Raw genomic sequence first — 11,306 nt, 5'->3', positions numbered from 1 at the left:
CTGATCATATTCACCACTTATCTGAAGTTGCATTAATTGATACTCGGTCGGTCCTAGACTCTCGATTCTTGACCAGTCTCTCAGATGAGACTAATCTCTGTTCTTCACGTCGAGAGAGTTATGATCCTACATTTGGAGGTAGAAGGGATGGAAACACAGTGCGTAGTGTCACAGATGACACTCTTTTCTTCATAGAGCCCGGTTGAGTCTGACTTCATGTCCATTGATCTCATGGACGATGAAGATTTTTCCAGGGATCCGTCTGGCTGGGGACGTGAAACTTAGCGCTTTATGGGAGGCAACCCATATCTTGTATATTATTAGATTTGCTTAGAATTTATAGATTTTATTTTGTTTTTATTTTTTAATTTTCTTCATGAGTTTTTCATGTTCTTTTTGTTTCATTCATGAGTTTGATGTTTTGTCATGTATACATTGCATTCATTACATTCATAGAATGTGTATTTTTAATTCATGTCAGGTCATTTTACTCTTTTCCCTCATTTATTTCCTCTCATGTGCATTCACGTAGTTTCATTCAAGCATGGGGGAGTGCCACTAGGACAGTGTCATTCAAGCATGGGGGAGGGTGTAGTTTGCACACCTTGATATTTCTGTTTACGTTCTTGCACATGTTTACACATATCTCATGAAAAGTAGATTTTTAAAGAAAGAGTTTGAACTTATATGAATGTTATTTCAAATCTAATGTTTTTAGAGGAATTTTTAAGCCCCACGAAAATTTTTTCTGACATAAATCTAAAAATTATGGTTGTTTATGCGGATTTCAAAGAAATGAAGATAAATACATGTTAGAATTTATTTTGAATCATAAATATGAATATGCACAGTTTTATTTTTAACTAAGCAAATGAACAAAAGCGTAAAAAATGAGCTCAAAAGAAAAAATATAGCATGCGTTAGGTTGTTTGGATAATTCCACAATCCTTAGTAGATGGAACTTAGATGTAAGTTGAAACTTTTAATTCCATTTCGAAAAGGAGAGTGAAAAACTTTGTGATCCTAAGTAACTGAGAACAGATACAAGTTGAAATATTTGACTCTCATGTTATAAAGGTGAATGAAGGAAGTCACTTTTATGTCTTAGTTGATATCTTTTGATATGTATTGAAAAAGTATAGAAGATATTGACATTTCACAAGGCATAAAAGCAGACCACACGCAAGCTATAAGAGAAAAATAAGTGCGCAAAAAGAAAAAGCGTGAAAAAATGAAAAAATCGAGAAAAGAGCTGAAAAAGAGAGAAAAGTTCAGTGCTTAGAAGTGTGATTGAGAAAACCTGTGCAGAAAACATATGAGTGAGGATAAGTAAATAATAATATGTTTTTATTGGATTTTCTAAGAATAAAACATAAATAATTGTGATATTTAGAAAAGTGAAAGAAATTCTTTTTCTGTGGTAGTGCATAAAAGACTAATTATATTTCGATTTTGAAATAATAAGAAATATTTGTGAAAACAAAGTCTTTAATTACTTACTGATTGTGAGGATGTGTAATATTATGCATACATGACAGAGATGTTTGTGGGTAGCATCACTGCAAACCCTCACGAGACCTTACTCGTCCATTGGGGTAACCCAGGGGTTGAAAGGGCTTGTTGCATGAGCTAAATGCAACCGTGATTCCTACGAAAGTGAGTTAGATGATAGTCTCATTTCTTGCATTTTTCTAGTTTGCTCGAGGACTAGCAAAACATAAGCATGGGGGTATTTGATCATGCATATATTTTAGGGATTTTTCATATAAAAATATGCATGATTTCATGAGAAAATGATTTAAAAACCCAATTTTATGTTAGTTTCGAGTAAATGTGCTAAAATGATTTAAAAATAGAAAATGCATGAAAAATAGTTTTATTTTACATTTTAATGCCTATTTTAGTGTTTGACATAATTGTAGTAGTTTAGTTTTTGAAAATCATAAAAAAAAAATTAGAGTTAAAATAGACTTAGTTTTGTATTTTCTAAAACATAGTCATTTTGAGTTGTTTTGTAAATAACTTTTTGAAGAGAGGTTTTTGAAATGCAATTTTACAAAGAAGAGGGACTTATGGAGAAAAGTTCAAAATTATAAATATCATACGTAGGGGGAAGAGAGGCTTGTCTTCTCTCTTTTGCCCAAGCCCTCTCTTCTTCCCCTTCCTCTCCACCTCTTCTTACCTCTTCTTCTTCTTCTCCCTATTTTCCCCTCTTTTTCTCATCCTCTTTCCGGTGGAGAATTCCGACAACGGCTGAAGCAAGAGAGAGGATTCCAACCTCTCTTCTAACCATTCCAGTTCGGTGAGTTCATCTTCTTCTTTCTCTTCTTCTTCTTCTTCTTCTTCTTCTTCTTCTTCTTTTGCTGTTTGATTAGTCTGAATTCTTGTAACAGTAGATATAATGTTTGTTTTCAATTCTATCGTACATTTTAAATTCAGCATACCTAGTATTAGCCTCTGAATTTTATGCATTGTGCTTTATTAGATTTCTTTGTTGTTGTTTTTGTGAAATAAAAAAATCGGTTCACTTTGATCTTCAATCCGATATGCTTTTGCTTCTATCAGTATGATTTCAGTAACTAAGCATAATTCATCAGATCTGTGTGCATCTGATTGGATTTCAATTGTTTTTTTTTAGAAATTTGATCTGAAATTCATCATTCTTTGATTTTAAAATCTGTCGCTTGATTCCAAAACATTTCTATAAACATTTGATCGATCATCTGGATCGATATTTTCTTCTTAAGAGACAGATTTGTGCTTTGTTACTTTGATCTGAATGTTTAAATGGTTCATCCGATCTGAATGTCATTTTAAACTAACCAGAGGTTGTCGATACTCTGATTTGAAATTCCAGTTCACCGTGACCTGAATCTGTCACAGAAGTTCCGGTGTATCCAGATCATCTTGATCTGGATCGATTTTTTTGTCATAGTTTTGGTTCACCTGAATTGGATCATCTGCAAGACACAGGAAATTACAACGATAGAAGTAATGTTCACCGGAATGACAAATTCAGATCATCTTGAACTTTAATCTGCCGTAATGTCTGTCCGGCAGAGTCATTCCGGTGGGCTGTTGAGAGTTCCGGTGGAAGATATTGAAATTTCTGGTGGCTCAGCTCCCTGAACCAAAAATCGATCGGATTTTCCTGCATCTACCGGAATTCATTTATATTCACCCAAATCCATTGCATTCACCGGATTTCCATTTGATCGAATAGAATCATTTTCTGTTGTCGTGAATATCAAACAGAATCACTCCAACAATGGATAGAATCCAGATCTTCCTCTATTAGCTGCCAGAATAAATGTTTTTCTGAGTGTTTCTACATCGGCTGGAAGTTTTCCTTCCACCGGAGTTCAGTCATTGCTTTGTGATCTGCCAGATAGTTTAGTTTGCCGGCACTGTAGCAATCTCCGATCAGTTTCCAGTTCTCCGGCAACTTCTCTTATTGAGCCATTGTGAGAGCCGATTATATTGGTGTGAATCAAATGTGAAAAGTTATTTTCACAATGTGTTAAAGAAAAATTGGGTTTTCATAGTCGGCTGAATTTAAAAACTGATTTTCACGGTTGTGCTGATTTTAAAACTGGATTTTCACTGAAATTTATCCTGTTTTTACTGTTGGTTCTCAATAGAACTTTTATTGTTAGCTAATTGATAAAATTAGTTAGCTATTAGTTAATTGAATAGTTAGTTGTTAGTTTATTAAATCATTAGTGATTAGTATAAAATTTTTGTTTGAAGTAGCTAAGTAATGTGTAATTGTTAGATTAGTTACTTTTGTTAAGTAAGTATTAAGTATTAGTAAAATGTTAGTAATTGTTTTGGAATTAGTTAGTTGTTATTAGATTTACTTAGAATTAGTTTTCAATTGTAATTAGTCATCTAGATTTCATTAATAATTTCTTTCATATTTTTAGCATCTAGTTAGTATATTTTGTTTAGTATAAGTTTTATTCTTTTATTTTGTACTGCTCGTGTTCATTTGAATTGTGCAGGATAGCACAGGAGTGGAGCGGAAGTGATTACGTGACACGAAGTACGAAGAATAAAGCTTCGTTTTACTTTTTAGTTTAAAATTAGGACTTTGATTGGGTTTGTAAATATTGCACTTTACGCCCTCTGCGAAGGGTATTCATTTGTTGTAATAGTTAGTTGTTTTTACTTGAACATTTTACATTTCAAATAATTCGGCAATAAAGAGTAGTTAGATTTGTGTACGAATACGATATATTCCCGTTCCCTGAGTTCGACCCGGTCTCATCCACTAGTGAGAACCGGTTTTTATTATTTGATGTCTGGTTTTCACATGTTTTTCATATAAAAATCTTTTCAAAATCACAACGATTTAAAAGAAGACATCAGTAGAAAAACAATAGAAACATCACTTTTAAGACTCATAGAAATATTAGGTAATATAAATAGTCTTGGAAAGCTCCGCTTTTGTTGCCATGTCCTCGTTGTGGGATGCTTGAAGTCTTTATATGAATCTTGCTATATGCCACATAAGACATTAGATACATGATACATTCATGTTAGATTCAAATGAGTCTACATAGAAACGTAACAAAAGAACAAACTAACTAACATGCAAACCTAACACTTATGCCACCTGCCAACATAGTTTCTTTGTAAAATTCATATTTTTTTTAATATTTTGGTTGCTACACATCTTTTTTTTTCCTTATTAACCTGATCTCATCACCAATTAAAAGAGATTCACATGGTTCTATGTGAACTTTATATTATATATGCGAATTTAGTAGAATAATTATGAAGTTTTGATAGATTCAAGTTATAAAAAGTTTACGAATTTGGTTATGTGAACTTCGTATTATATATGCAAAGTTAGTTTGTGAAGTTTCACTAGGTTTCAGTTATAGAAAGTTTGTGAATTTAGTTATGTGAACTTCGTACTATATATGCAAATTTAGTGAATTATTTGTAAAGTTTTGACATGTTTTAATTACAGGATGTTTGCAAGTTCTATCATGCGAACATCGTGAGGTCTGCAAAAAAAATGAGTGAATATATCTTTTAGTGACAGTTTGCGATACCCGGAGAGTATACCGATATATCATGCAAACTTTGTGAGGTTCGCTCTTGCGAAAGGTAAATTGGTCCCAAAGAAGTCAAATATTTGTGATCTTAGACATGGGGCAAATTTCAAAAATTATAGGGCATTTCGAAAAACATGTCATCTTCTTGTACACTATACAATACGGTCATGTTTCGAGAAAAAAAAGAACATAAATACCTTCATTGAGTAATTTAGTACGTGCAAAAGGTGTCAACATTAAAAAAAAGAAAGAAGAAAAAGTGTCACCATCTACTAAAAATGGTGCCTAAAGTATTCAAAATTGAGGAAATTTCTTCTTTTTGACACATTAAATGGTCTAAAAGTGGCCATTTCTTGAATGACAATGCTCACACTCGAAAAAGCATTATGGTGTCATTCCTTTACTAGAGTAGAAGGGTCAGGATGATCAGTTAAAGGTCATGCCGACTCCATCGATTAACTCTTGTAATCAATATCCATATTAGTTAAAAGTTGAATTGCTCGTTGAGACCAAAAGATCAGTAACTTGTATTCCCATAAGAACCAGATAAAAGTTTCGACTACATTCGTGGTAAGAAGTTACTTTATTTTGTAATATGCCAATAATTATTTAATTCGGGTTCTCACGTGCGTGCGTCTCTTCTAATGGGCTTGAGTTTGGCTGTCTTAGATGAACATGATTATTTACTAATCACCAATAGACTAGAAATGTGAAGAATTTTGATTCAAATACCATATGCAAACAGTCACAACTCACAAATTTCCTTGCAGTACAAAAGCAAAAGATTTTGAAAGTTGCTTGAGGTTAAACACAAATAAAATTTCATAAAAAATATATAAAGATCAATGTTGTGAAAAGCGGTCCACCAAATATGAAGTTAGGCATAAAGTGTGAGCCTTAAAAATATATCTTTAAAACTTTATAATTATTTAAAAATATAAATAAATAAAAGAAATGTTTTATTCATGAAGAAACAACCAATAAAAATAGAAAATATCAAATAAATACTGATGTATAAAAAAGCAAACTTCTGTGATCCCCAAAAGATTTTTCTATATGATAAAAGCAAAATTCTAAAATGGCCCTAGCAATTCCATGATGCATAAAAAAATTCATATATTTTAAATGGCATGAACAATTTCAACAAGTCGAGAACGAAAATAAAATTAGCCTGAAAGGAGTAGATAACAACATTAAGAAATATCATTTTCTAGTACAGGGATATGACAGGATATCACAATATTACAAATGCTACAGTCTAAAAAAAATGAAAATGATGGTCAAATTCTGCAAGGACGTTAATGACAAACAGTGTTTACAAAACTACACTCACAGTCAATTAATTGCACCTTAGAATAACAGAAGAAGAGGAAAGAAGAGGAACAGAGGAAGGGAAGGAGAAAAAGAAGCAGGGGAAGAAGAGAAAAAAAAAGAGAGGGTGTGATCAGTTGCTCTTCTTTCAATATAGAGAGAGGTATGAGGGTGGTGGCTGCCACCAGTGGTGAAGAGGATGGAGACTGGGTAGCAAAAGAGGGGAGGGGGTGCTCTAACATCGGGCCTCCCTCGCCCTTTTGTTTTGAGGTTTTTTTTTTAATTGATTTTGAGAACGAGCTCATTTGACCACTTGTAAATAGGAGTGTCAACGGGTAGGGTTTACCTAGACTCAACCCGGAGCAACCCCTATAGGGTTCAGGTATGGTAATAAATAAAAAGGTATGGTGATAAATAACAATACTCTATTAAGACTGGAAGGTCTGATTAATGCATGGATCTTGGTATAATTTGTAAAATTTTATACCCTACCTGAGTTTCGATTAAGACCCACAATTTTTCAATGTAAAAATGATAAAAAAAAATATTATTTTATCGGGTATGGTCCAGGTCGGGTTCATGTAGTTCTTATCGGGCCAAGGTATTGTTTCTCTTATAGTGGACCCGATTAGACTTGGTTCCGAACCCGATACCGTACCCGAAAATCAGGTCTAATTAAGTCTGGTTCTACCTGGGTCCGAACCAAACCCGAACCTTTGACACCCCTACTTGTAAATGAGGTGTGAACCTCACCCTCAACCACTTTTCACCTTGAGCTTGCGCCATAAGGCAAAAAAGCCCTCGGCTTGAGGCGAGGTAGGCTTTCAACAACATTGATGGAGATTTTTGTTCTAATAAAAAAAAAAAGAAATGGACTTGTTTGTTTCACAGGAAATGTTAGCTTTTCTTTAGTCGGTGCCACCTTTTCTGCATAGCCTGCCAATTTCCCATGAAAGTCCTTCCTCAGCAGGGGAGGAGAGGAAGCCTTTTTCAGGTAGGAAAGGGCACAATGGTTGTTTGTTGAACCGCATGACCTTCCTACCAAAAAGGCCCATCCTACCAAACCCACTGAAGATGACGAGAGTGTTTTTCCATCCAAAGCGGGGTGATTTATCATCGTGGAAACTGATACGTAGGGTGGGTGCACTGTTTCTGTTGCGTACACAAGCATGGGATTTGAATAATATCAAGTCTTTTTTACGTTTTGAATATGATTAAGGGGACAACTACATAATATTAAGAAAAAAAATTCCCTCATCTATTATGCATGAAAAAAAAATAGTTTGACATGCTTTAAAGTATGTATTTTTTAAAGGGATGAAAAATCAGTGGCTCATATTATGCTAAAAATTGACAATAAAAGTTTTTTATTTTTATGGTAAATTGATTCCATAAAAATAAATAATTGCAAACATATCCACAAAATCATTTTCAACAAAAACACCTGCAATCATATTTTTGTCAGGACCTAACTTGGGGTCTAATTAAAATAGGACATGACTAGTATCCCGAGCCTACTTCTTCAATAGGCAAGTGCGGCGTGACGGTCCTTTCTTATTGCCACAAGCCTTTCGCTTGCTCGCTTACCGTTGTGAAAGCGTTGATCATAGAGAGTGCAAGAGAGCGAGAGAGAAGAGAGGGAGAGAAATTGCAATCACTTGAAAGCAATCACGAGGGTGAACAAAAGAAAGCTCAACGCATTTCTATACATTCACAATTTGGCCCGTTGGCAGTTCAGATCTACAGGCTAACCATTTAGGGTATTTATCAACCTAAACCAAAGTGCAAGGGTAGCCTGGAGAAAGTTACAAGTGACTCGACACTTACATCAAGACTCAATCAAAGCAAAGCAGACTCTGGGGGAACATGCTCCCTCCTTCAAATCATGTGTCGCCCTCAGTGTCATCTACTTCATGGTAAGCCCTAACTTCGGCTGGATAGTGACTCTTTATCTGGAATGATGGCTCTCACGTTGGCTCTATTGTCTCCTCCTACTGTACCAAGTACTTCGTTTTGCCCAAGTAGTTGACCTTGTAGCGAAGGATCTTGCTAAGATGCTTCTCGGACCATTGTGCTGTCAGGGTCCTCTACAGGATAAGAGCTCGTTGTGGCATGATACATTTTAGATCTCCCTCATTCGCATAGAATGATTTCAGGTTGCACACATGAAACACTGGGTGCATCTTGAAGTCTGAGGGCAGGTCTAGCTTGTATGCTAGGTTGTCTACTTTCTTGGTGATGGTGAATGGTCTCTCGTACTTCCTGATTAATCCATAGTGTCATCCATGAAAGATGCTTATGCGATTTGGGTAAAGTTTCACCAACACCTGGTCCTCAACACGGAACCCAGCAGGTCGATAGTGCTTGTCCGCCCACTTTTTCATTCTCTTAGCCGCCTTGTCCAGAAACACCTTCGCCAGCTCAGTTTGCTCATGTCAATCTCGAACAAACTAATAGGCAAAGGATGTCCTTCCCTTTTCCTGTGCAGAGTCAACGATTGTTGTCCCGTAGCTATCTCGAATGAGCTATGACCTGAAGATTCGTTCTTCTAAAGATTATAGCAGAATTGGGCCACATTCAGGAGCTTCACACAGTCCTTCTGATTAGCACTAACAAAGTGCCTAAGATATTGCTCTAATAGTCCATTGATGTACTTTGTCTGCCCATCGGTCTGTGGGTGAAAATTTGTTGAAAATAGCATATCGAAACCGAATAGCCAAAACACTTCATTCCAGAATTTGCCCATGAAACGAGCATCACGATCACTCACAATGCTTCTTGGTACACCCCAGTGCTTCACAACATGCTTGACAAACATCTCTATAGTCTTCTCTGTAGGGTACTCTTTGGAAGCTGGGATGAAGGTGGCGTATTTAGATAAACGATTCACTACCACTAGGATAGAGCTAAAGCCATCTACCTTCGGCAGGCTAACAATGAAGTTCATAGAAATGCTTTCCCATTGATGTTTTGGAATAGGTAGAGGCTCAAGGAGGATGTTTGTCTTCTGGTTGATTCCCTTGTCTTGCTGGCAGACGAGGCACGTTTATACATACCCCTCCACATCGTCTCTCATTTGTGATCAATAGTAATTGCACTTAAGGAGTGCTAAGGTCTGCTCCTGACCTGGATGACTAAAGTATCATAACACTCCTTAAGCAATTTGCAGCGAAGGCTTCCCCACCGCAGCACAAAGATGTGCCCCCTTTTAGTCATGAGGAGGTCGTTCTGTAGCCAAAATCACTGAGTCTTTCCTGCCTCTGCCAGAAAGACAAGGTGTTGCGTTGTCGTGTCTTGTTGCATTCCTTCACGGATGTGGTCTAGCAACGTGCCCTCCAAGCGAACTTTAGAAGGTTTCACCGGTACAACCGTCAGTTCTGCCTTGTCACTCATGGCATCAACAACAACATTGGTCTTCCCCACCTTATACTCTAAAGCGAAGTCGAACTCAGTTAGGAACATTTTCCATTGAGCTTACTTGAGCGTCAGCTTCTTCTGCGTTTGAAAGCAGCTCGTGGTGACATTGTCCATCTTGACGATGAACTGGGCACCCAAAATATAGTGCCAACAGGTCTTGAGATAGTATACAATGGTCGTCATCTCACACTCATGTACAGTGTAGCGTCTCTCCGTATCCTTTAGCTTTCGACTCTCGTAAGCAATTGATGTTCCTCCTGCATGATAACTCCTTCGATGGCAAACTCTGAAGCATCTGTGTAGACTTCAAAGGGTGTTGAGTAGTTTGTCAACCGCAACACGCGTTCCCACACCAGGGCCTTCTTCAAGCCATCAAAGGCATCTTGGCAGGCTCCTGTCTAGAGTCATACTTGATTCTTCTTCAGCAAATTCGTGAGGGGTGCAACAATGAGAGAGTAGCCTTTAATGAATCATCGATAATAGTTTGTCAAGCCAAGGAATGACCACAACTCTGGTTTGGCGGATTCCATTCCTGGATGGCTCTTATCTTTTGCTCGTCCATGCACAGCAAACCACGCCCTACGACGTGGCCAAAGAAGTTGATCTCCTCCTAGCCGAATAGTCACTTCTCTCGCTTGACATAGAGGTCATTCTCCTTCAGCACTTGAAACATTGTTCGTAAGTGCCCAACATGTTCCTCTATATTGCTGCTATAAATCATGATATCGTCGAGATAGACTATCACAAACTTGTATAAGTAAGGGTAGAACAACTTATTCATCAACGTTGTGAATGTGGATGGAACATTTTTCAACCCGAATGGCATCACTAAGAATTCATAGGCACCATAGCAAGTGACATAAGTCATCTTAAGCTCATCACCATCAACAATTTTCACTTGCTAGTAACCCGATCATAGATTTAGCTTTGAAAAGACACAAGCACTGCCTAGCTGGTCGAACAAGTCCTCTATCAGTGACAACAAATACTTGTTTTTCACTGTGACCTTGTTCAATGCACAGTAATCCACACATAGTTGTTAGAAACCATCATGCTTCACTTGAAAGAGCACTGGGGTGTCCAATGGTGCTTTAAAAGGATAAATAATGCCTACCTCCAGCATCTCGTTCAGCTGCCTATGCAGCTCCTTCAATTCAGACAGCCTCATGTGATAAGGGACCATGGCAGGGAACTTTGCTCTAAGGGTCAACTCTGTCCTTCGGTCAACCTCGTGTCTCGGTGGCAGACTCTTCGACAATTTTGAGGGCATCACTCCCTAAAACTCAACCAATAATGGGGCAAGGGTCGGTGGCACTGCTGCTTTCACATTTCCTTTTTGGTGTGTACGGTAACTAAGAATGTCTTCTCTCCTTGCTTGACACCCTTCTTCAATTGCATAGCTCATGGCATTGAAGACTTGCCTCCAAGAGTAAGGCATTGTACCATGTGTGAAGAGTTTAGCTTCATGATTATCAATGAGTTAACCTTTGACAACATCATTATAATGCTCAA

This window comes from Nuphar pumila, chromosome 6 (assembly GCF_984573655.1).
Source record: "Nuphar pumila chromosome 6, dmNupPumi1.hap1.1, whole genome shotgun sequence".
In the NCBI taxonomy this organism is placed as follows: domain Eukaryota; kingdom Viridiplantae; phylum Streptophyta; class Magnoliopsida; order Nymphaeales; family Nymphaeaceae; genus Nuphar; species Nuphar pumila.
This window is presented reverse-complemented; position numbering follows the sequence as displayed.